Source organism: Passer domesticus, chromosome 7 (genome assembly GCF_036417665.1).
Source record: "Passer domesticus isolate bPasDom1 chromosome 7, bPasDom1.hap1, whole genome shotgun sequence".
NCBI lineage: Eukaryota > Metazoa > Chordata > Aves > Passeriformes > Passeridae > Passer > Passer domesticus.
Window position 1 is genome coordinate 4632853 of NC_087480.1, and position 23714 is coordinate 4656566.

General features: G+C 41.6%; 1 long non-coding RNA gene across 2 annotated transcripts in view; it reads left to right on the forward strand.

The window, feature by feature from the left end:
* The window catches only part of LOC135304269 (uncharacterized), a 139021-nt gene that overhangs the window by 50886 nt on the left and 64421 nt on the right, over nt 1-23714 (forward strand). For both annotated transcript variants that reach the window (XR_010365707.1, XR_010365708.1), the window contains 3 exons: nt 4879-4949; nt 16121-16210; nt 20656-20761. This is a non-coding gene — a long non-coding RNA (uncharacterized LOC135304269). The remainder of the gene's footprint in view (nt 1-4878; nt 4950-16120; nt 16211-20655; nt 20762-23714) is intronic.

Sequence of the window (23714 nt, forward strand, 5' to 3'; positions counted from 1 at the left end):
ACATGGATCTCTCACATCATGTTTTTAACATCATTAAACTGAGTAGCTGGTCCTCAGAAATTCAAAATAGCCCAGAGAGAGTTGCAAGGACAGGGACTGACCTCTCCCTTCCCATTTTGGATGTCCCATACATCCCCAAGCACAAGGGAGAAGAGCAAGGGCTGTTCAGGTTTCTGAGATGTTCCTGTGGCTCTAAGATGTCCAAAGTGCATTCTTTGGTTCCTGCTGGGAATAAAAATAAATGGAGAGGTGAAGGACAATCGCTTCTGAATCATTTTTCCCCATCAAGGCAACTAAAGCTGATTAGAAAAACACAGATTTTCGAATTGAGAGGATAACTGCTAAGGAGTATTTTGGGGTTATTTGGAATATTTTGCCTGCATGTATTTAATGTGCTGTTTAATGAAGATGCCACTGCACCTTCTCTTAGCATCTTTACAAATGCTATGTCATCAATTTTGGATCCAGATACTAAAATTCAGTAGTAAATTTTATGGGTTTGTTTGCTTTTGCACTTTTTGTGGATTTCACCAATTTCTGCTTTGTGATCAATCAACGCCTTTAAAAAAAATTTCTTTCAGAGCAGTAGCCACAAAGTCCTTTCCAAAGGACAAAAAAGAGGGCAGCAAATTCTGGGAGCCCAATCTTGGCTGTTTCAGAGAATTGTCAGTCTTTGGCTGGCGAGTGTTTTGTAGGAAGATCCAAGGATTCCACAAACACAAAGTGTCAAGAATGTGCCTCATTGAAGGATTCTTTAGGTTTTTCTTGTCTTTATATATTTATGTATTTATTTATTTTTAGCTGGCATTTCTGCTGTTACCTCACAGATCAGAGTGGAGAGCTCGCGGTGCATCCCTTTAAGTGTCTGCTCTGGCTGGGGGGTATCAACTGCAGACTTTTAGGGCTTTTCTTAATTTCCACGTGCAGTGCATGGACCTCATCTCTCCCTGGGTACCTGGCAGTGCAAACTCTGTTGAGAGGGATCAGATCTGAGTGGGATTAGCAGCAAGCCAAGTCCTGTGCACGGCGCTGCTTTTGCGCCGCTGCCGCTGCTCTCTGCCAAAGAACTCCATCCTTGATTAGCAGCTGGCAGCAAAGCAAGAGAGGTGCACACTGTGCAGGAAAATAAGTCAGAACCAATTAATGTTTGTACCTTTCGCTGTTCTCTAAGAATTGTTTAAGGATAATTCTGGAATTTCCATGACTGGGGGATGTCTGTGGTGTTTTCTCCCTTGTCAGCAGCTCAGACTGGAACGGAGATGTAACCAAAGTGAAACAGTACATATGCAGTCATTATTCAGCAAATTAAGTAAATATGCAATAATTGCTCATTTTCCTTAAGGGACTCCATACAGTAAAAAAACTTGGATAAAGAAATTCTCTGCTTTCCCCCATTTCTGTATTTTCTGCATGCTCAGATAGAAATAACACGGCATCGTGTTAGTTGGTTACAGAGCCTGAATCCACATAAACCAGAGGTTTTGATCTCCCTAAATCTGTTTGAAAAGGAATTATTTTGGTGCCTTTCTGGGTTTTCATGAACGTAACTATTATAATTTCCTTTTAAAGTTCAGCCCCACTGCCAAAGGGAAAGTTTCTCAGCATAGAAAATGAGTAAGCAGCAGCTTTTGGTTGCTTCATCGTTCCACATAAATGAACTGCTTTAATTGATTCAAAATGCAACTAAATAAAATTATCTATAAATTGGTAAATATATCTGTGGCTGCAAATAAAAACTCAGCCTGCTTGAACAGGCTTTCTTCATTCTGATAAACATCACAATGTCACAGGCTTTGATTTTGGGACTGATGTATGAAGCAGTTTCTTCCAGATCAAGACAAATCTTCACTCAGGCATTCCAAAACTTTCCCACCCTCTCTTTCAGTGAGCAATAATCATGCTGGAATATGTGCAAGGATCTTTATGGAAACATTCCTTAAATACTATTGAGAAGGTCTAAGTGTCCACTGTAGATCTGTAAATAAAATGTGATATAATGACACCAAATGTGTACAGAAATGTGGAACATCTTGGATGTGTTTGGACCAAGGGTGGATCAGACCTTGCAGGGAGTTATGGGGGGAAAAAGCAGATTTTGATACTGTTTTAAATCAGTAAAATCAAGCTAAAGATGCCAGCACTCTGTGCCTGCTGGGTTGAGCTCTCCATCCCTACAGCCCCCGCACTGCTGGGAAAGTGGGATGGAGAAGGCATGTTGGAAGACTTGGAATTTGGGGAAGAGGCTCCTCTTAATAAGATGGGAGACTCCAGACATTTTTTTATACAGAGAGCAAGACTCTGTCAAGTTCTGCTGTGCAGAACTTTCAAATGATGCACAAGTGACTCCTGGGGGTGCATTTGTCTGTGTCCTGTGACGTGGGGATGTTCTTTGGGTGAGAAGGACCTGGAGGAGGAAAACACAGGAGGGAGGAGGGAAGAGCTGAGCTCAGGGAGGTTGATGCTGACGTGGGTTTAGGCATGAACTTGGGACAAGAATGTAAATTTGTTCTGTTCATATTTCTCACTGGTACAGGGCACTGCAGTCATGCAACTCACCCTTTTTCTCAGGCTGAGAGTCATTGCCAAGGCTTGACTTTGGATCTCCTGGTTATGTAGGGGTTTATTACTGTCCTTCCTTTGGATTAAGATGCACTGTAGGGGGGTTTTATTGTTATTATTTAAAGTTCGTATCGATTTTTTTTGAAGAGTGTCTTTAAAAGAATTGCTCTTCATCAGCCATGTTGATATAAAAGCACATTGCTATAATAATGGCCTTTGAATACTGTCCATTAAACTTTGACATTTAAAGTGTTTACTGTGAATACATATTAAGTTTCTCATTAAAGACAAGGTCTGGTTTTCTTGATGTGACTCTTAGATTAAATCAGTCTAATCCAAAATAAATACAAAGATGGAGAATTCATAACAAGCCGCCTTGTAGATTCTCTGTGTGTAAAACAGCAACTGCTTTTGTGGCAGGGAGATTTCATTTTAGTGTCTCCTTTTTGGTCCTCAAGAAAAAAAAGATTTGTTCATTGTGTACAAAACCTTTTGCACTTTGACATAAGTCCTTCCAGCAGAATCCCTTTTTTTTTTATTGAAACAAACTTAAACCATATTCCATTTCACAAAAGTGAAATGTGCTGAACATGTGCTTTTTAAAATAGAAGCATGTGCATCAACTCTTCTACTGAAGACACTTTCTGAGAGCAGTCTCCTGGGAAGGTCCATTACCCAAAATCCAGCGAGCACAGGAAAAGGGTGAAACAGTATTAGATCAAGCTTTACTAGGCTGGATGGCCCAGGCTGTGGAATAAGTGATATTTAATACACGCACTTGGAGGCTCCTGTTGAGTGCCCTGTTTGGTAACCCGGATCAGGATGCTTGTTTAGTGGATAAAAGTGTAACTTTAGAAATTGGCAGGAACTTTCTGTGCTTGGCCACCTGTACTCTCAGCCAGATATGGTGTAAGGAGCCTCAGACAAGCACACTTTTCAAAGTTTGTTCTGTTTCACTTCCTTACAACCACCAGGTTCAAAGAACCATTTATTTAAAAAAAAAAAAAAAGCCTCTCTCAGTTCAAAGATGCATTTATAAAGCTCACTGGTCTTTATGATCAAGCTCATACTTTGTCTTCCCGTTACTAAAATAATACTTTTATCCTGCCCTCTTTTTCCCCTCTCATCTGTTTTGTTATGAAAACATAACCATAATGAAGGTCTCAGGCATTGTATATTCCAGGCAATGTGATACCATAAGTAATAAAAATGGGATTTTTCTCTTGTTGGTGGAGTTTTTGCTGTCAATAATAATTGTATCAAAAATAATGTGAACTCCCACCGATGCCTGCACAGTCAATCAGCATAAAGTATTAGCACTTCAGGGACACAAAGGCTCTGAGCCTGATAAAAGAGATTGGACTGAGAATTTTGACCTAAGAATATAATAATGTCTTCCAAGATCTCATTATGCCCGTGCCCATTTGAAACCATCTGGGGCCCGGAATAATAAAAGGAGTGGTGTGAATTTATGAACCCATAGATCCAGCCATGCCCCCTTGGATATTGTGTTGGATTAGTAGATTTACTGCTAATCCAAACACTGTGGGCAAAATTATGTCTTTACATCTGCACTGCGGCTCCGGCGGAGCCGCAGTAACTTAAACGCTTGAAGGGTTGACAGCAGCTCCCCTGCTTCAGGCACAATCTTCTGGCACCCTGCCACCTTCCCAAAAGTGCGGCTCCTCGGATGCACGTCCTCCACGTCTTGCCGTGGCACCTCTCCAGAGGGAGAGGCTGCAGCTCCTGGATGAGAGGGGCTGGTGAGCGCCAAGGCACCGCTGCCGCCTCTGCCAGGCGGGAGCCGCGCGAGCGAGGAGCAGTTGGCACGGGGAGAGATTGATCCATCTTCTCCTGCTTGCCTCAGGTGCAGAGCCCGAAGAGAAGAGTCTACGTTTAATTGGGGGTGTCTTCGGCTAAATAAAATAGTCGTATGCAAATCCTTTTCCTAAGGGGCAGCCGCGTGGACTCGTGACCTTTCTTTGAATGGTTTGGAGCCCAGAAATCAATGATTACACTAAATCCATAATTATATTCTTTTCATCTGTGGCAGGATACTGATAGCATGACAGATGCGAGACCTTGAAAGCATGGGAACTTCAAAGACTGTTGAGATGTGTTACACACCACGGACATGTGGAGCAGGAAAAAATAAAATTAAAAATAGCAAGAGGCTGCTCTACCAATGCTTTGGGTGATCCCTCTCCTGCACATGTGTGTGCACGCATGTACACATTTACACACGTGACTCAGGTCCCCAGGGAGCAGGACGACCTCAAAGAATTTACTATTTTCATTGTTGTTTCATTTTATCCCCAGAGGCTTCCCGAAGAAAGAAGGGGATGGGCTGGAGCAGCTGTGGCTGGAGACACTGGCTGGAACCAGGAGATGTGAGTGTGCACCAGTTCCTCTTGTGCTGCTGGGGGACGTGGCCAAGAGGGTTTGTTCTTCCAGGAGATGTTGCACAGCAATGGTTTTTTGCTTTTAATGGGCAGAATTGTACAGGATGGTTGCTTTTGTGCCTAGTAATAATTTGCTCAGAAAGAAACACTGGGTCAGCATGGGGAGGGTTTGCAGTGGGGTGTGAGGGAAGCTCAGTCTTCCAACCCAGAACACAGAGAGAACAACACAGGTCCCACCTGGGACAGGTGATGTCTGGGGAGCCCTGAGCCCAGAGATGCTCCCTGGAGGAGGCTGATGTGAAAGGTGTGGGAAATTCAGAATTACTGGGCAAGTGACACATTCCCTGTGTGCCAGTGGGATCCTGGTGCTCCACAACTGCAAGGAGATAAAAGTCTGCATAGATAGAAATTTCTAAAAAAATAAATAGTGTTTCTCATTAATCCCACATTTAAAGTTTTGGGGTTTTTTTGTTGTTGTTGTTTTTGTTTGTTTTTTTTTTTTTTTGTTTAGTCAGTGCCTCACAGTCTTGGCAAGTAGAGAACAATTGTGTTACCAGGGAATGAGAAATTACAATCCCAACAATTCCTTGGTATTTGGAGCTGGGAATGTAAATTTTGCTACTCATCATACTCAAAGAGTTAAAGGGCACAATATGGATATTTTTTATTTATTGCAACTTCAATAAATAGCAAAACTATTCAGTATTAATCCATATTATTTATTAGTAGTGTTTACTCCTTAAAAATTCTGTGTGAATTAAAAATTTTTGAGTGTAATATCAGAAATTAATTTGCATGAACTCTGCATGATACTGTGTCAAAGTCAGAGAGTAGAAGCAATTATTTATATGTTCCTGGCACTGCACATCACATGGGTACTCATGACCCCAAACAGATCAGGAAATGTTGTTATGACGGACACAGATAAGATAAACTGAATATTTTTCGTGGCTGACATCAATACAAGGAGGTTTATAACCATATAATTCAATCTTAGATGAAACTTCATAACATTAATAATGTGGAAATGTGAGCTGAAAATTATCAGTAGGTTGGGTTTTCCATAAAATTCAAAAATTTGATGTTGTTACTTTTTGAGGTTCAGTGTAAACCTTTCAGAAATAAAAAAAGCATATGGGAATGCAAAATCTTCTCAATATTACAAGAATTATTTAATTTTTGGGGCCAGATCAGAAAATTTATCACTTTAGCCTGATCCTGAGATCCCAAAATACCATTCTGTCTCTGATCTCAGAACCTGAAATGCCTGAATGATACTTGAGCTAGTGCTGTCTTGTATATAAAGACTGGATTTTGAGGGAACATCCCTTAAAAAGACGATTTTTAAAATAAATATTTGTTGTTTGAAGCTGGTGGGGCATCTCTCAGGCTGGAAGTGTCTCCTCAAGGCTGCATTAAGTGCACGTGGAGTTTCTCTCCTTCCTGCACAATTTATGGATAACTGAAGCTTTTGGAAACAGCTGAATTTCAAAACAATTGCCAATTGCAATTCCCAGTCTGAGTGAAGCCCTTCCCACCACCTTTCTCCTTGGCTGTTTTTAATATCTGCTTACATTTCATTTTCCAAATGATTCTTCCTTCGTTTCTCCCCTTGTTTCTTTCCTTTGGTTCTTTTTTCCTCATGCAATTCCATTGGCATTGCTTGGCAGGCATCTGTGTTCCTTTCCTGGCCACCAAAGGAGCATCTTCTGGAAGGCCACTCATGTAAATTCAGCCAAATACTTGTGGAGAATTCCAAGATACCTGGGCAGAGCCAGTTCCTTCTCTCATTGAGTCTGCTCTTCAAGGCAGATTAATTGTTGAAGTGATGCACTAGTTGCATGGGTATTATAAAGTCATTTTATCACTCCTGTGAAAGAAGTACCATCCCCATTCCTCCAAATATTCAAACCTTACCTTTTCTGCCTAACGCAGGGGGCACCAAGATGAACAAACTAGTTATACATGCATGGAAAGTAGCAAGCTGAAAGTAATTGTGTATTCAGTTTTAATGGAGCCGAATCTCCTGCTGAGATTTCAATATCTGACAGCATTGCTTTCATTGCCCCAAATGCCCAACCTTTCTCTAATGTTTGACCTTGGGTATGATTATATTTCTGTATGTATCTCAAATGATGCAAAATCATTTGCCTATATCAGTCATCTCTCGCTGACAGTCTTGCTCCAGCTCGTGGCAGAAGAGAACAAGTCTGATGGCGTTAACAATAGCTAAAATGAGCTTTGATAGATGTTCCCAGCCCTTCAATAAATACATAAAGCATCTCTATAATGTCATTTTGTTAACTGATAAACAACAAAAGGATGAAGGCATTCACTTTTAACTATATTGCATGTCATTATTTTCTCATTGCCTTGCGTAGGGTAGAGAAGTAGCGTGACCTGCAGAATAGAGGACAGGACTGTTGCTTTCAGAGCTGGTTATTTATATTCTTTGCTATTCCACCTGCTAAATGAGAGCTGTACCAGTGTGTGACAGGATCTACCACGGCAGTTTTGTGTCAAGATGTTGACCCACAAACCTGGGTCTGCTCCTGGTGGTGGCACATCACCCACAGCACTGGCTTTACATCGCTCCGTGCCTGAGGTCAACATGCAGCTCCTCACAGAAATGCAATTCTTGGGTCTGCCTCTTAATTTTTTCTCTATCTGGTCCAACCTGGTCCCATAAGAGGTTTAGGCTGGACAATAGGAAGAAATTCTTCACAGAAAGGGTGATTGGGCATTGAAAGGGCCTGCTCAGGGAGGTGGTGGAGTCCCCATCCCTGGAGGTGTTTGAGAAAAGGCTGCATGTGGCACTCAGTGCCATGGTCTGGGTGACAAGGTGGTGTCAGGTCATGGCTAGGACTCGATGGTCTCAAAGGTCTTTTCCAACCTCAATAATCCCATGATTCTGTGATTATTGGCCTTGTAGTCCTTGCTCTAGAGAAGTTCCTGCACCGTGCTGGGCTGGCAGAGGTGGGTCCAGGAGCAGCATTTTCACGGCATTTACAGATGTGTGCAGAGGTTTGGAGATGATGTGAGAGTAAATTACTGCAGCTCAGGAGAGAAGGAAGAGCTGCCTCCCATTCCTTGCATCCCCATGATGAAGTGGCCATTGGGGACGAGCTGAGAAGAGGGAAGTTGGTGGCTGTGAGGAAGAGGGACTTTGGCTGGATGGGGACAAAGGGACTGTTTTTCCAGTGTGGCTCCACCAGGCAGCCTCAGTGTGATTAATGTTCCTGTGTGGGTAACAAGAGCATATCCCTAAAGAGGTAAAACTTGATAGGAGCCTCTTTTTTCAGGTCTGTGTAAACTGGGCACATTATTTTAATAGTACACCATTAAGGTATTTATCTTAATTTTAAAAAATAATATTTCCCTTGTTGTTTGCAATTGCCCACTAGAAACGAAATCCCTTTCCTGACCAAGGATCCTTTACAATCCTGAGCTGGTTGTTATTGCAGGTTGCCTAGGGAATACCAAGTTACTGAGTTTCAGACTTCCCTCAGAAATACTGAGGGGAGTTTAACAGCATCTGAAAATACAGATAAAGAAATACATGGACCATGCAAACAAAAGTAAGCGGGATAAAAAGGGATGTGTTTACCAGATGGTGCATGGAAAAAAAAGGTCCACAAAGAAGCCCCTTGGTCTGACTGCAAGGCTTGTTAGGGATGCAGAGCACTGACCAAGCTCACTGGAGTTTGAAATCCCAAGGGCAGTTTTGGGTTTCTTGCTGTGCACTGCAGAAGGTGATTTAATAATTCATCTGAAACTGTGCAAAACTTTCTGTTGACTTAATTTACTCCCTCTTCAAGCAGATTTTTAGTTTTTCTGTGAGATTTTAAGCCAGCTTTGAGGAACTATAAATAGATGGAGGCCTAAACCCTGGGTCTAAAGAGCTTCGCTCATGTCTAGTTGAGCCTGGACAATCCGACCAGTGGTTTGTCTGAATTTACAAAGAAAAATGGGCACAGGGAGGCTTAAACCAGTCAAATTTGCTGCTGCTGTACACTGGTCTGCCTTAGTACAGCCTCTCTACTTCCCAAGAAACAGGGTAAAGAGAAATCAAGACAAATCCAGGCCCTGGTGTGTAGAAAGGGGAGAGATTTAGTGCTGGGAGCTACTGTCAAGCGGTTTTTACACAAATGCAAGATTTCAACACCTTTCTGCTCCTACTGCAAATAAATGTCCCTGGTAAATTTACATTTCCTTCTCACTCACAAACATTCAAATGCTTCATTAGTGTTTGTTGCTTTGTCTTTTAATATTAACTATCTCATTTCCAGTGCCTTTTATTTTGATACACATTCTTAATAATTTGTGGAAAACATGGCAAGAAGTCAAAATGTTTATGGGCCACTTCATTCTGGTGCCTGCTGCCATGGGGGCACCTTTTTTTCTTCAAATAACGTATTACAAACATCAAGCTACCAATTATTAAGGAATCACAAACATCCATATTCTGTTTTAAACACCTTTAGGAATTTTTTTTTTCAATTTTCTTCTTTCCAGGATGTGAATTTGGCTTCCAGTAGGCCATCAAGTAACTCAAAGTTCTGGAAAATATATCAAAGACTGAATCCACTCATAAATACATCTTGGAAATAGCCTTTAAAATAGAAAGAAATCTTTCCCAAATATAAAGAGCTTTTGTTTGAGGGAAGAAAAATCTGTCTATAGGTGATATCTCAGATAAAAACATTTACATAGTCTAAGCAGCTGTCCAAAAATGAAACACAAACTCCAGTTCATTTTTTCATTGCAGGCATGTGCGTTTCTGGTAAAAAATGGATGTTCCAACTCAGGAAGTCAGAACAACATGTACAAGTGGCCCAAATTGGTTTTGATTAACAAGGTTTTCTGCCTGGAAGTCACTTTATCTTCATCCCATTAGCTCCACAACAAAATAAATGAATCTAATGCATTAGTCTGAGCCACGATCTTGCAGGGTGAATGCAAAGAAAAATCCTCGCTCAAGAGCCGTGCAAACATTTTATATAAAATGTTGTTTTTCAACTTAATATTCCCCTTGGAATTTATGTGGTAAGAATGCTAAGTTTTCTGCCTTCTTTCATTGTCTCCTCTTGTTCTGCTGATGTCTGATATTCCCAGACACGGATCATGCCAAGTTGGAGTGCTGTGGTGTAACTTTGGGCTGTTGAGATGCTCATTCCACACAGTTATTGTAGCTCTTATCCTTTTACAGATGCATTTCCTGGAGTCTGGGTTTTGGTACAGATTGTGGACAAAGGAGTATTTTTTCAATGGGACAAGTAGGAAACTTTGCTGTGTAAAAAAACCCCTTCATGCCTCGAGGATCACCTCCCACCTCATGTGCCAATCAAAGCAAAGAATCCCCTTCCACATCTAAGTCTGGTTTTCCCTTTCTCATTTCTCTGAAAAGAAGTTGATTTTTCCTCAATTATTTCAAGTTGTGTTGCTTAGAAAGTCAGGTTTAAAATAAATTTTCTTGCCTATGCAAAAGCATGATTTTCAGTGCTTGTTCCTGATCAGAGGTTATTCCAAATATTCGATTTCCAGATTGATCAAAGGTTTTTTTTTCACAACTATTCCAAAAAATCTCTGTTCTAGGCTATTGATAGGTGGCTGAAATGTGTTTTTGTGGGGAGGAGAGAGGAGTCATGAGTTTGGCTCCAAGGAATCTTGTCCTCTAATTCCACTCTACTCCCAATATCTCTACCACAGAAAATGTATTTAGTTCCAAAGTTATCTTGGGAACTATGAGTAAGTGCAGTTGAATTCCTTTGATGTTCTGTGTAAGGAAATATGAATATCCAGACAGAGACCTTAAGCAAGATCTTTTCTTGATTATATAAAACCTGAATGCAACTGAACTTTCATATTTTATTTGTAATTTCTCTAAGCAATGTAATACATAATTTTAATTTTAGGAAGAGTTATCATTAAAAAATAGCAGCTAGAGAGGACTCTTCCAAATTCTTTTGAGCAAGAGGGTGTTATTCTTACCACCTACAGAAAAATTGTGAGTTTAACCAAAGTTCAGTCTTAACTAAAACCCCAGTGGCAGTGCTGGTGCTTTTTCTTGCTATAACTCACTATAATCTAAGCCAAATCACCAAGAGAATAAATTCCCACCTAATCTGTGTATTCTTAGGGTTTGTTATCTTCTTGCTTAAAATTGTCCATGAAAAATTGAACACGTTCATAGGAACATGACTAAAATATTTGTAATGGAAAATATGTGAGAACAAAACATTATTCAAATTATTCAAATTTCAAAAATATACAATTGCAACCAGGGCTGTCGTGTTCAGCTCCAGTAGACACACTGGATTGTCTTTTTTTTTTTCAAGTGGATAATTTATGTAATTAACCATGATGCAATGAATTTTAAATTGTATATCAAAATGGCAAAATTAGGTAGTTAGGAAAAAATATGATGTGGTTTACATTCTTACTCACTGTTAGAAATTTTATTTTTTTTTATTGCAGGACTTAAAATTGCAGCTGGCAGCTTTTTAATGTGAATCTTGTCCACAGAAAGTGTTTTCCCTGATCATCTTGACCTGAAGTGTTGGCATTATTTTTTAAAAAATCAAATTATTACATCTGTAAAATACTATTCTTGCTCATGTGCACACTGAAGATTTTTTTTTTGTTATTGTCATCTAAGAATGCACTTCAGGCTTAGCACCAAGAAACCTAAATGTGCTTTTTTTATATTCAGTCTTGTACAATTTAAACAGACCCAGCATGTATGAAGTCTCTTTTTCTCAGAAAATTTCATATAAACTTAATTCTGCAGCTCCTATCAAGAATTGTTCTTTGCTGCATTACACCTCTTGATCCCGTTTATCTGCATAATTCAAATGCAACCCTGAAAGATATAAACATAGTGACAGTTTTAAACATATTTTCTGATAATCAGCACAAACTATTACTTGAACCTATTCAATAGCATCACCCTGACAGACGGAATTCAATGACCCTCAATAACAACAGATACAATCTCATTGTATAAAATTATATTATGACATGATTGTGTTGAGTTATGACTGAGGTTGACTTGCAATATGGCACGTGTTTTCTTTAGGAGAAGATGATACTTATTGACATTGAGATAATGCAGGATCTAAATTGTGCAGCCCGAGCTTCTGTCATGAAAAAAAATCCCCCAAGAGTAAAGAGATGTGTGAGTACAACCAGCAGCCAAATAAATAGTCAAATACTGGTGTGTTTAGCAAGAACAGAACTGTTATTTAACACAAATTTCTTTGCTGGGGCAGGTTCTTTGGTGGCTGATGATGTTGGGTGGCTCAGTTCAGGTTCCAGTACTGGGAGGAAAAGGGAAAAAAAGGAGATTGGAATCGGAAACGACACTCACCTCTGTTGGTGAGAGGTCATCTCTCCTGGGATCTGGCAAACCAAGCTCACTGCTAGACCAGCACAGTCATCCAGATGGATATTTAGTGATTGAAAAAGCCAAAGTGACTTCAGAACATCAGGTTCCCCAGGTGGTGGGGGAGCCTGTGTTGTTAAAGAGATGAGCACAGCTCCAGGCCAGGAGGGCCAACACTTCCACCTTCTGTCCTTGGTCTGAGTTCCCCATTCCAGAGAACGTGGGGCATTGGAAAGCTGCTGGAATATGGGGTGTCTGGGTGGGTAAAAAGTGCTGAAAGGGAGAATAGGGCAGATGGTGTCAAACATTCCTGGTGAGACTCCAGTTAATGGGCAATGGATAGGGCAAGGTCCAGGTGGGATCACTGCTGCAGCTGCTGGAAGTTGTTGGCCAGACTTGGCCAAGACTGCACTTGGTATCTTGGAGATTTGTGGGTAGAGGTATAATTCCTGTGTGCTTCTCCTCCAAAGAAAAACATCCCAAACCCACAAAAACAGAATGAAATATCATTATAATTCCTGTTTTCAGGAAAGCTATTTTGCTAAATAATGAGAAAATCCCAAGGTCTTCAATCCAATTGAATGAGGTAAAATAACCATCCAAAAGTGTCCAGAAGGACAATGGCCTTTTACTTTTCATGTGAGAGCAAAAAAGATTTTTGTCCAAAAGCCAAAGCTTCTGAACATTGAGAGTCCCAGCACGTGCAGATGTTGAGGGGTTTGGGTTTGTTTGCCTGAATCATCGGTAGAGCCAATGATTGTATAAAACTTCATTATTACAAGCAGGTTAGAAACACAGAGCTTGTTTATGAATAAATAATTCTGTGTCTATTCTGCAAGGTAGGAAGGACACTTAGGACATTCAGCCTCTCCAAGGATGCCGTGAGCAGGAAGTATATGTGGCAGGAAAGCAGATTTATGGTCAGGTAAATATAGGAAGGAAATGACACTCACAATAAATGGCATTACTGGGGTTTACATACAAAGACAGAAGTCAAAGCCATTGCGGGCATCCACAGGTTAAAATTTAGTACAGAGAGAAAAGTGCATGATTTTAAGTCATTTCCATTACTAATGAGATAGGAAGTATTTGGACATTGATTTTTTTACTGGCAAAAAGCCACTGAAAATACCAATCTGCTGTATAATATCAAAATCCAGTGTCACTAGTTTGAGAGAGGATACAAACTCCATGCTTCCTTCAGAAAACCTGCTGTTGTGGTTCCCTGAAATGTTGTTTCCACAAAAATATTTCATGGAGGAAAGAATCCATTGGCTGTTTGCTCTGCTGGCCTGGAAGGGGCCAACCTGTGCCTGGTGGTGCGTCCACCATGGATCCAGGGATCCCAGAGGGATGCTTGGCTCTCGTTATCAGAGCAGGATTGCTGGGGAGAGGCAGAGGGTGTTACAAACATAATGCCATGGTCTAGAACCCCTGCCCAGGGTGGTGAGTGACCAACCCCATTAACCACAAGTTTTTGGCAGCTCTTGCCCCCACTGGGTTCCCTCCTGGGTGCAGGCACGTGTTCCTCACGTGCTGGCAGAGCCCTGCCCACCCTGCAGGGCTGGGGGCTGCTCTGCTCTCCCAGAAATTGTCTCTCCCTTCCCTCTGAAGTTTTCCCCCTCTCCTCCAGCAGCGCGAGGTCAGGCACACAAAGGTGCTGTCCCCTGATTGCAGCAAACACCGCCATGTGTTGTATGTTTGATGAATTAAAAGGATGCTGCCAACTTAATTACACTGTAACCCTTCAATAAAGGAAGGGCAGAGCTGATTAACTAGTGAATAATTGGGGGCTGATTGATGGCTTTCTCCCTCACTGCTAAAGGCTGTATATATAATTATTTTGCCTGTGGGCCTAATTTTGCCACTGTTAGCTTCCACTTTTGTCATCAGCTGTAATTTATGGATGGGGCCTGAAGCCTTAAAAAAGGCTGGAAAATGAAATAGCCCCAAATCCCCAGATATGTCACCTGGAAATGGCCAGCAGGCAGCCTTTAACATCAACATTTGCAGCCATTTAGCAGCATTAACACCTCATGCTTAGCCGGAAAATAATATTATCATTTGTCAACAACTATCATAATATAGATTTTTTTCCTGACATGTAATAATGTTGCATCACTCACACCAATGATTTAATATATGTTTTAAATGCAAGATCAATTTATTGCAACTGAATAGAAAATTCTTCTGGTAATGCACCAAAAGAAAATAAGAGAGCCAGAGGAGGAAGACCCACGTCCCTCATTGCATTGGCAGGCTGGTTCCAGAATTAGCATCTAAGTCTCTAGTGAACCCCCCAAATCACAGCAAACTAACATGATTTTTGAAACTTGGTTTAAACAATATATAAAAATACTTCTTCTTTGAACTTTGAAAGATGCAGCGGCAGCTTCAAACAAAATATAGTTAATAAACCACCGAGCTTAAAAAACATTGGGGGACAATTTTCCACTGACTGTCAATCAGCAGAACTGCACAAGAGCCCGTGGAGCTCCACTGGTTTGAACAGGATGTAGATCTGGCTCTTTGTATTTTAAATTGAAATAAGATTTCTTACATTTTTTTCTTTTTTATAGAGAAACAAAACCTAATAATTAATGCTGCAAAGTAACAGCAAAAGACACTTTGTTTTGAAGGATTGAATTGCTTCAGTGGCAAAGAGATGCCCCCCCAAAAGTCAGCCTGTTTGGGGAAAACACCACATGCTGATTAGAGCTGCTCCAGTGACTGCCTGCTTTATATTCCACAAAGATTTTTTTCAATAAAGTAATAACAACTTTTTTTTTTCTTTTTCTTTTTTTTTCTTTCTTTTTTTTTTTTTTGGGAACCCATATTTAAACATCATGGAGAGGAGCCTTCTAATTTATAAGCCAAGATATACAAATCCTCTCTCTCAAATTTCCTTTGTTGTTTTGTCCTCACCGAGCACTCCCTTGCCTATGAATCACAGAAAGATTTGAAGAACCTTTCAGTCAAAGCTCAGTTTTGTGCCAGTGGGCACTGGCCAGGAAAAAAAAAAAAAAAAAGATTGATATTTGCCCTCTCTTCTTATCTGCACTTGATTTATAAGTCAGTGCGAGTATGCAAGAGAAATAAAGGCAAAGACCTTGATGCCTCCCTGTGGAGAATATGCACCATTTGGATTGAAGGCATGAAAGAGGAGAAATTAATGGTAAGCTGTTCATCTGTCACTACTGCCAGCCTGATGGTTTTGCAGGGAAGGAGAGGACTGGCTGACATGCCCTCCAGTCAAGGGCATGACTGCCCGCTGTTCTCATATTATAAACACAGTGCTTTGGGTTTCTGAGGGATTTAAATTTAAATTATACTGTACTTTGGATAGGCAAATCTTTACACAAGTTTATTTTCTTGAAGTATTAACATGCAGGATTTCGCTGGCTTTATGTGGAAGAAAAATAAAAATTAAGTCCCTCTGTTTGATAAAAATGTGTAGCAGACTCTTAAAATGTATCCCTATTTCTAAAGCAGTGTGTTATAGTGTAATGAGATTTAAATTTATATATGCATTGAAGATTTAGGCACAGGCATAAATAGATAAGCTTTAGTTATTCTACTTTCTGGCACATAGGGAAAGATTAAAAAGTTCAAAATAGGAGTTGAATATTTTTTTCTATTAAAATGGTATAATACTAAGTGCTGCTATCGATGACAACATTAGGAACACATCTGGAGGATAAAAACTGACACAAAACTTTCATGTTGTTCTCAACGACAAGAAGAATGTTCTTACTGCTAAATGACTTATTTTCAGGGCTGAGCATTTGTGCCATCTCGTGCTGCTTCTGAAATGTTTTGGTCTGCTCGAGTCCTCGTGATGCTCCTGTGGCACCGATGAATCTCTGTGAGTCACCAAAGGTATTGGGGATAATTGGAGAGGTTTTGGGTGCCTGGCTTGGTTTGGATAAGTGCTCAAGGACATGAACTTGGTGCTAAATTTTACACAAAGTTCAGGGTTCAAATCTGGGGGCATTGCAACCACCCACACACTCTGGCTGTTTGAAACTCTCTTTGCTGAGCAACAGTGGGCTGGGAATTCCTGTTTTCCATGAAAAAAGGGAAAAGTGAGTTGTTAGCTTACTGCTTTCAAATTACCTTGCGTTTTATAAGAGTAAAAAAAAAAAAAACAACAAAAAAAACCCCAAAAAACTTCATCATTTATTTTTGTTAAAGGATTCCGAGTTTGGAGTTAATTTCATTATTTCCTGAAGCTTGAGTCATGATTCCTGAAATCCTGGTTTAGGGAACAGATTTCAGTGATAACTGTGCACAATTAAAGTGATGTTTGTTCTTACTCCAGCAAAATTATTGGCTGGCTGAAAGAACAGGGAATCTTCCACAAACCTGACAAAGATAAACCAATCAGAGAAGAGGAGGTGGGGGCTGTTTAGGTCTGAGATGATCCTCTAGGACCCTCAGGAAGGAAGGATATCCTTCCCTCCACCCTGCCTGGCATCCCTAAAGCATCATGCTAAGCAAACCTCATGGAGCTCAGCCAGTGCAAGGTGCTGCCCTGGGTCAGGGCAATCCCAAGCACAAATCCAGGCTGGATGGGGAATGGATGGAGAGCAGCCCTGAGGAGAAGGGCTTGGGGGTGGTGGTGGATGGGAAGCTCTGCAAGTCCCAGCCGTGGGCACTGGATCCCAGAATCCCCCTCATGTCCCGGGCTCCTCCTCAGCATGGGCAGCAGGAAGGGGGGGATTCTGCCCCTCTGCCCCACTCAGGTGAGACCCCACCTGCAGGGCTGCCCCAGCCCTGGGTCCAAGAGCAGAAGGATGTGGAGGAGGCCACAGAGATGTTCCAAGGGCTGGAACTCCTCTGGAGCCAGGCTGGGAGAGCTGGGGGTGTTCACCTGGAGAAGAGAAGGCTCCAGAGGGACCTTGGAGCCTCTTCCTTGTACTTTGAGCTGATTCTACCCTGCCTGGGGGCTCTGCTTCCATGGGCACCACAATCACCCTTCTCCATCACCTCCAGGGATAACCCTCAGCAGGGGGATTTTCGTCCCTGAGGGATGAGAATAAAAATGTTCACAATCCTAATCAAAATTAGCTGGCCAGAGACATCACACCAGGGCTGCGAACAATTCACCTTCATAAATTCCCAGTCCCTCTTATCTCCCTGCTCCTGAGCCATCTCCTCTGCAGCACTGACAGGCTCTGTGCTGGGTTAGCTGCCCAGCGCTCCATGTTTAACTCCCCGCTGGAATCTGCCTGGAGTTTTGGCAGACTTCAAATGCTGGAGGTGATATTTTCTATGCCAGCTGTGAGTCAAACAGTTTTTTAGAATCTTTTTTGCTAAAATGAGTAAGACTTTTCCTCCTTTTTTTTTTTTTTTTTTTTAAGAGATTGTGGTAATGCGTGTTCTTTCACAGTCTTCAAAATTATAATAATTTTCCTGAGCAGCTCCAGTTCCTTCAGGCTTGGAGCAGGTACTTCACTACTTGACGCTTTCTGGTTTTTTTTTTCCCTGTTCTTGTCAAAAAACCCTCCTGTGCCCCACTTTATAGGCATGTTAAAAATCTGTTTGCACTTGCTGAGTCCATCTGCACCGAGGCTGATCCGTCTCCTCGCAGTTCCGAGCGCGGGTGCGACGCCCATACGGAGCATCCCTGGCGTGGCCACACCAGAGGAGCCGAGCAGAGAACGCTTCTCCCTCTGCTCGGGGGTCACCTCCTGCTGATTCAGGGACAGCACAAACCCCACACAACCGAGCATTATTTTATCGGTGCTGAATGTTTGTGCAAACGCCGGCAAATTGTGTGTTTTCCATGTCTGGAGCGGCGGGGCACGGACAAAAAGCTGCTTGCTGTCACAGAGAGCGTGGGGAGCTCGGGCACAGGAGGTGGCAGAACAAGTCTAGAGGTCCCAGTTTTGCTGATGAAGTGAAGGAAGGTCGTCTGGTCCTGCAGGCTGAACACTTTTCAGGCTCGGCTTGTTTGTTGTTTGGGGAATTGCATTTGAAAGAGAGCAATGGAATGCAAAGGTTGGGAAGTTAGGGGCTGAAAAGTCAGAAAATGCTATTACAGACACATTTTTTATATTTTTACATTTTTATATGGCTTCTGCTCTGTGCTGTCACTGAAAAGGGTTGTGGGGTAGCTGAGCCTGGAGAAAAGGAGGCTCAAGGGAGACCTTATTGATCTGTAGCCCCCTGACAGGCGGGGTGAACCAGGGGGGATTGGGCTCTGCTCCCCAGTGACAATTGACAGGATGAGAGCAAACAGCTTCAAATGTCACAGGGACAAGTTTAGATTGGATATTAGGAAGAATTTCTTTGTTGTAAAGCATTAGAACAGGGAACCAAGGAAGAGGGTTATCATTCCATGGAATTGTCCAAAAACTGTGCATGTGGCCCTTGAGGACCTGGGCTGATGGTGACTGTGGTGGGGTTGCTGAGTTCATGGCTGGACTTGATGATCTCAAAGGTCTTTTCCAACCTTATTGATTCCATGATCCTACAGAATGATCTCTCCCCTTTCAGCAAGTGTGGTTTTCTCATGCTCATCACCTGTTATTTCCCAAACGCTGTCCAAATTTTGGACTCTTCCTCATGGATTTCCCCCTGACCCTCTCCCCAGGGCTCTTTACAAAGAACAGATCTTTGCTAATTGTCTGTGTAGGAATACAGAGGAATCTCCTCCTTTCATGGAGGGTTGGCTCCATTTTACACGTTCATAATCAGGCACTGAGATAAAAGATATTTCCAAAGCACCAATAAACTGGTTTTTATCTTTCTGGCTTCATTCACCTTCATTCATTCATAGAAAGGAAGTCTTGACTGTGAGGTCACTGGTCCCTGGAAATGTCCAAGGTTGGACAGGGAGCAACCTGGGACAGTGGAAGTTGTCCCATGGCAGGGGTGGGACTGGATGGGCTTTAAGGACTCATCCAACCCAACACATTTTACAATTCCATGATTTACGTTGCATCCACCAACTATAGACAGCAGCAAAATAAAAATCCTGATTTATTTCCATGCACTGTCATCCCTGGGCACTTATGAGCCTGGGTTTCTCTGGCAAAAAAAAAATTTCAAAGCTGTATGTGAGCAAGTAATTAACAACCACATCATGGTGAAGACAGGCAAGGGCCAAATTAGAGTTGCAGAGGGACCTTTAGTTCCAGCATTTCTCAGCTACTGAGCATTTCAGTATGTGGAATTAGCAATTTTTAGCTCAGTTTTTAAGCTAAGGAGGTATCCACATGAACTGACAAACTGCCTTTTAACACACTTTTTAATTCCTTATTTTTAGTTCTCTTTTTACAACCAAATTCTGGATGTTGTCTCTAAAAGAAAACCCCAACCCCATCAATATAAATTAAATATCTATACAAAGAAAAACAAAAACTAAATTTATTTCATGTTCAACTTAAGAGTGAAATTCTTAAATTTCGGTTCTTAGGGTGGCCTAATTATGAAAATATTTTGGAATTTTTGGGGAACTGGTTTTATTCCTCTGCAATGAAAAATATGTTGCATTGGAAATCCATGTTTTTATCTGTGAGGAAGGAACACGACTAGTAAGAAAACTTTAAACCAAGTTGAATATGTTGTTGAAGATTTTCAGGAAATTCTTCTAAGAAATCACTGAAGTACTCCCTCAGCTTTCTAAACGTGGGGATATTCTCATATATAAAAACTAATCCTTGTAAGAGACCCTCTGGCACCATCTTTGCCTCATGGGATCTCAGAACTCAGGGATTTGCTGTTGTTTTGTGTGGCCTCAAAACCACCCAAAATTCATCATCAGATTTAACTCTAAGTCTAAATGACAGCAAAATTATACCCAAAAGTTCTAGGTTTAAAACATAAGGGGCCACTAATATTTTCTGTAAATATTTTGGTGTGTCTGAACTACAGTTCTCAGAGTTCAGCTGCTTATTTTTGTTGGGCTTTGTTGCTTTTTTTAATTTTTATTTCTGGGCACTTGATTAAAACTTGGCAAATAAATGCAATTTTATTTTTATTTTATCTCTGAAATATGATTATAAATGACCTTTGATAAAAAGTTAACAGAGAATATGTCAGGAAGCAGCTCAGAAGGAAAAGATTAAAAGCAGGCAGTCTAGAGAGGTGTTTAATTTCAATTTTCTTTGTGGTATAAGAAATCTGTAGATTTTAAAGCCATCGTGCCATAGTTACTTTTATCAGCCGGGCTCTTTTGTTTTGTTCTGCCACCTAATTCTTTTGATGACAATGAGTCCACAGTTTTCCAATGACTGATTTCGATTTGCATGTTATTGTCAGCCTTTTATATTTTATCATATCTCCACTTTGGTTTTTATGCAGATCCTCACATCAGAAGGCAAGGGCAGGCCGAGCTAAACAGCTGGCTGGATTTGCATGAAAATGGACTGCCCTTTTTCATTTGTTTGTTCTTGGGAAATTACAGTAGGTGAGTATCTGACTCAAATTTCCCAAACAAATAAAGATAAAACTTCACAGATATTAAACTGTGGAGCATTAAACTGTATCATTTTACATATAAAAAGAAAAGGATTAAATAGAATTAGTCTGTTGAGCTGACTGAGGAGAAACAATGTGAGTGACGGGCTGAAAACTAAAGATACAAAAGAACTGTGGTGTCTTCAAGAGATTTCTCTCTCCAAATATTTTCCTTGGCCGTGTTTAAAGGATAAACACTAATAGAAATATTTCCCTTATGAATTGAAGATATTTTTGCTAAGGAAAAGAAAACCATAATCTGTTATAAGCCATTATATATTTGATAGTGTTTCTGTGTTTATGCATTTATTTTCTGCACAGAGCAGTAGCAGCAGCCCCTTAGCAGTGGAAATTCTTTACAGCTCGGGCTGGCCTTGTAAAGCAGCCAAGGTCTAAACGTGACCAGGGGCAGGTGACATTTAGAAGCCCACATTGTTCTCAAGAGGCCAAACCTGCAGGGTGAGGGACAATCTTTTCTTAGACTGGCTGCTAGGGGTGGAAAAAATGAACAAGCTTTGGGGCACAGGAGAGCTTGAGAGTTGACAGAGAGGGGCATTATGCGTTTGAAGAGTAAGGTATCAAAATAACACATGGCACAACTTGGAGTTGTCAACAGACTTATAAATTATTTAGAGCGTGTGTGTCCTTGTGTGCCTGGGAGCTTGTCCCTCTCCTTCCAGCCAGGCTGCTTGAGCTTATAAAAGTCACAACACTCCCTCCAAAGCTCACCTCTCTGCCCTTAGACCATCACAGAAAGGAGAGAAAGACTATAACTTACCTTAAAAAAAGGTTTGGAAAGAGCCAATTTAATTATTTTATGCCTATGCTTTCAGTTTAGGTAGGAGCTTGGATTACCAGGGGTGTTTTACGCTTCCTGGAGTTAAACATCAGGGGCAAAGAGCTGTCAGCTCAGAATTCCACCAAAGAATGGTAACTGCTAGTGCTGCATGATCTATTAAAAGTTCTTCCTTTCCTCTGAAGTGGCTGGAATTGGGTAGGGAGAGTTGGAGAATTGGGAGTAGAGGGAGCCACACAGTGCTGGGACAGAAGCAATGATCCCAGGGAACAGCAGAGAGCCAGGTGACAGCCAGGGAAAAATTCGTGGGGTAAAATACATTCTCATGTCTATCTAATTAATTAATTAATCAGATTTATTTCCTGCAAGAAAAGGAAAATCTGGAGAACAGTCCTTTTTCTTCTAAATGCAGCAAAATCGCATCAAAGTTCCATCATACATTAAAACCTTTCAGCAAAAAGGATCCTGAACAATTCCTGAGCCTGGTGACATCTCTGGGCTTTGCTTTGTGGTGGGGCTGTGGAAACTCAGCATCCACAGCAGAAGACAACCAGTCCCAGGTGAGGGCAGAAGGTCTTAATCCACCCCCTGGGAAGCTGAAATGGTTGTTTATAACAGATTGTATAATTGTGAATGGTTAAAAAGAGACCTAGACCTGCCAGAGTAAAGATGGGTAGGAGCTCTCCTGCTGCTGGGAACTTGGAGTTTCTGAGGGATTCTTTCAGTGTGATGGACATGGTACCTGGAGGACTGACCTTGCCTTGCCTACTGTTGCTTTCAGCTATTTAAAATATTTAACAAATATTGGTTTCTTTTAGGAAATTCACATAGGGAACTGCTCCTGCTTTGCTCACCTTCCAGCAGAGATACGAGGCTGGATTTCCCCTGAGCTCACTGGACATATCTCTGATCTACAATTTGAGTCTCTGAAGGTGACAAATTTTCTTTGAGAGCCTCAATGGCTCACGGGCTGGCACAGGAGAAAGGAACATCCTGGGTAAAATGGTAATTTTGCTGGAGTGTGTCCAGAGAAAGGCAACATGGCTGGGGCAGGGTCTGGAGCCCCAGGAGAGGCTGAGGGAGCTGGGAAGGGGCTCAGCCTGGGGAAAAGGAGGCTCAGGGGGGACCTTGTGGCTCTGCACAGCTCCTGCCAGGAGGGGACAGCCAGGGGAGGATCTGCTCCCAGGAACAGGGACAGGAGGAGAGGGAACGGCCTCAGGCTGGGCCAGGGGAGGGTTAGGTTGGTTATAAGAGAAAACTTCCCCACAAAAAGGGTTGTCAAACCCTGGCACAGCTGCCCAAGGCAGTGGTGGAGTCCCCACCCCTGGAAGTGTTCAAAACCCACTTGGATGTGGTGTGTGGGGACCCGAGTCAGAGTGGATCTGGCAGTGCTGGTCACTGGTTGCACTCCATGATCCTAAAGGGATTTCCAGCCTTTGTGACCCTATGGATTAATAATGGACTTGGTTTTTGGGCAAAGAATATCTGGGGTGAGTGTTTGCTGTCTGCTCTTCCCAGGAGCAGGAAGGGGTGTCCTACAGCTTCTTGCACCTTCAGATCTGTGTGTGGAGCTCCCCCCAAACCTGCTAAGCTCCTTCCCAAAGTCCCATTACAAATTCCTGCCTGTTAAAGTCACTGAACCTGCAAAAATTTTATGTTCAACACCCAGAGACTCTGTGGAAACTTGTTACAACTCAGTATTTACAGAGTTGTCCTGGCAATACAAATAATTTTTGGCTTATTATTTATTTCCCATTGATTTCATTTTGTTGTGTCGTATTTCTGGACTTCTTCCTACAAATTTTGTGTTTCCAAATATCACAAAATAGATATCAAAAGTTGCAAAGGCATTTTTGAGACCTTTCCAAGGGTTTGCTGTTGTTCCAGTTGCAGCAACCACAGCCCTGGCATAGCTGTGAGTGCCTGGAATCACCAACATCCAGCCTGACAACTGCTCAAATTGCTCTGATGTTACAATACAACGTAAAAATAATGCAGGAAACAAGACATTTGGCTTTGGAAGCTGACCTGGAAATGGATTTCTGGAGGAAGTCGAGTATTTGACTTGCTTTTCATTTTAATGAAGAGGAACAAACACTCTCAGCTT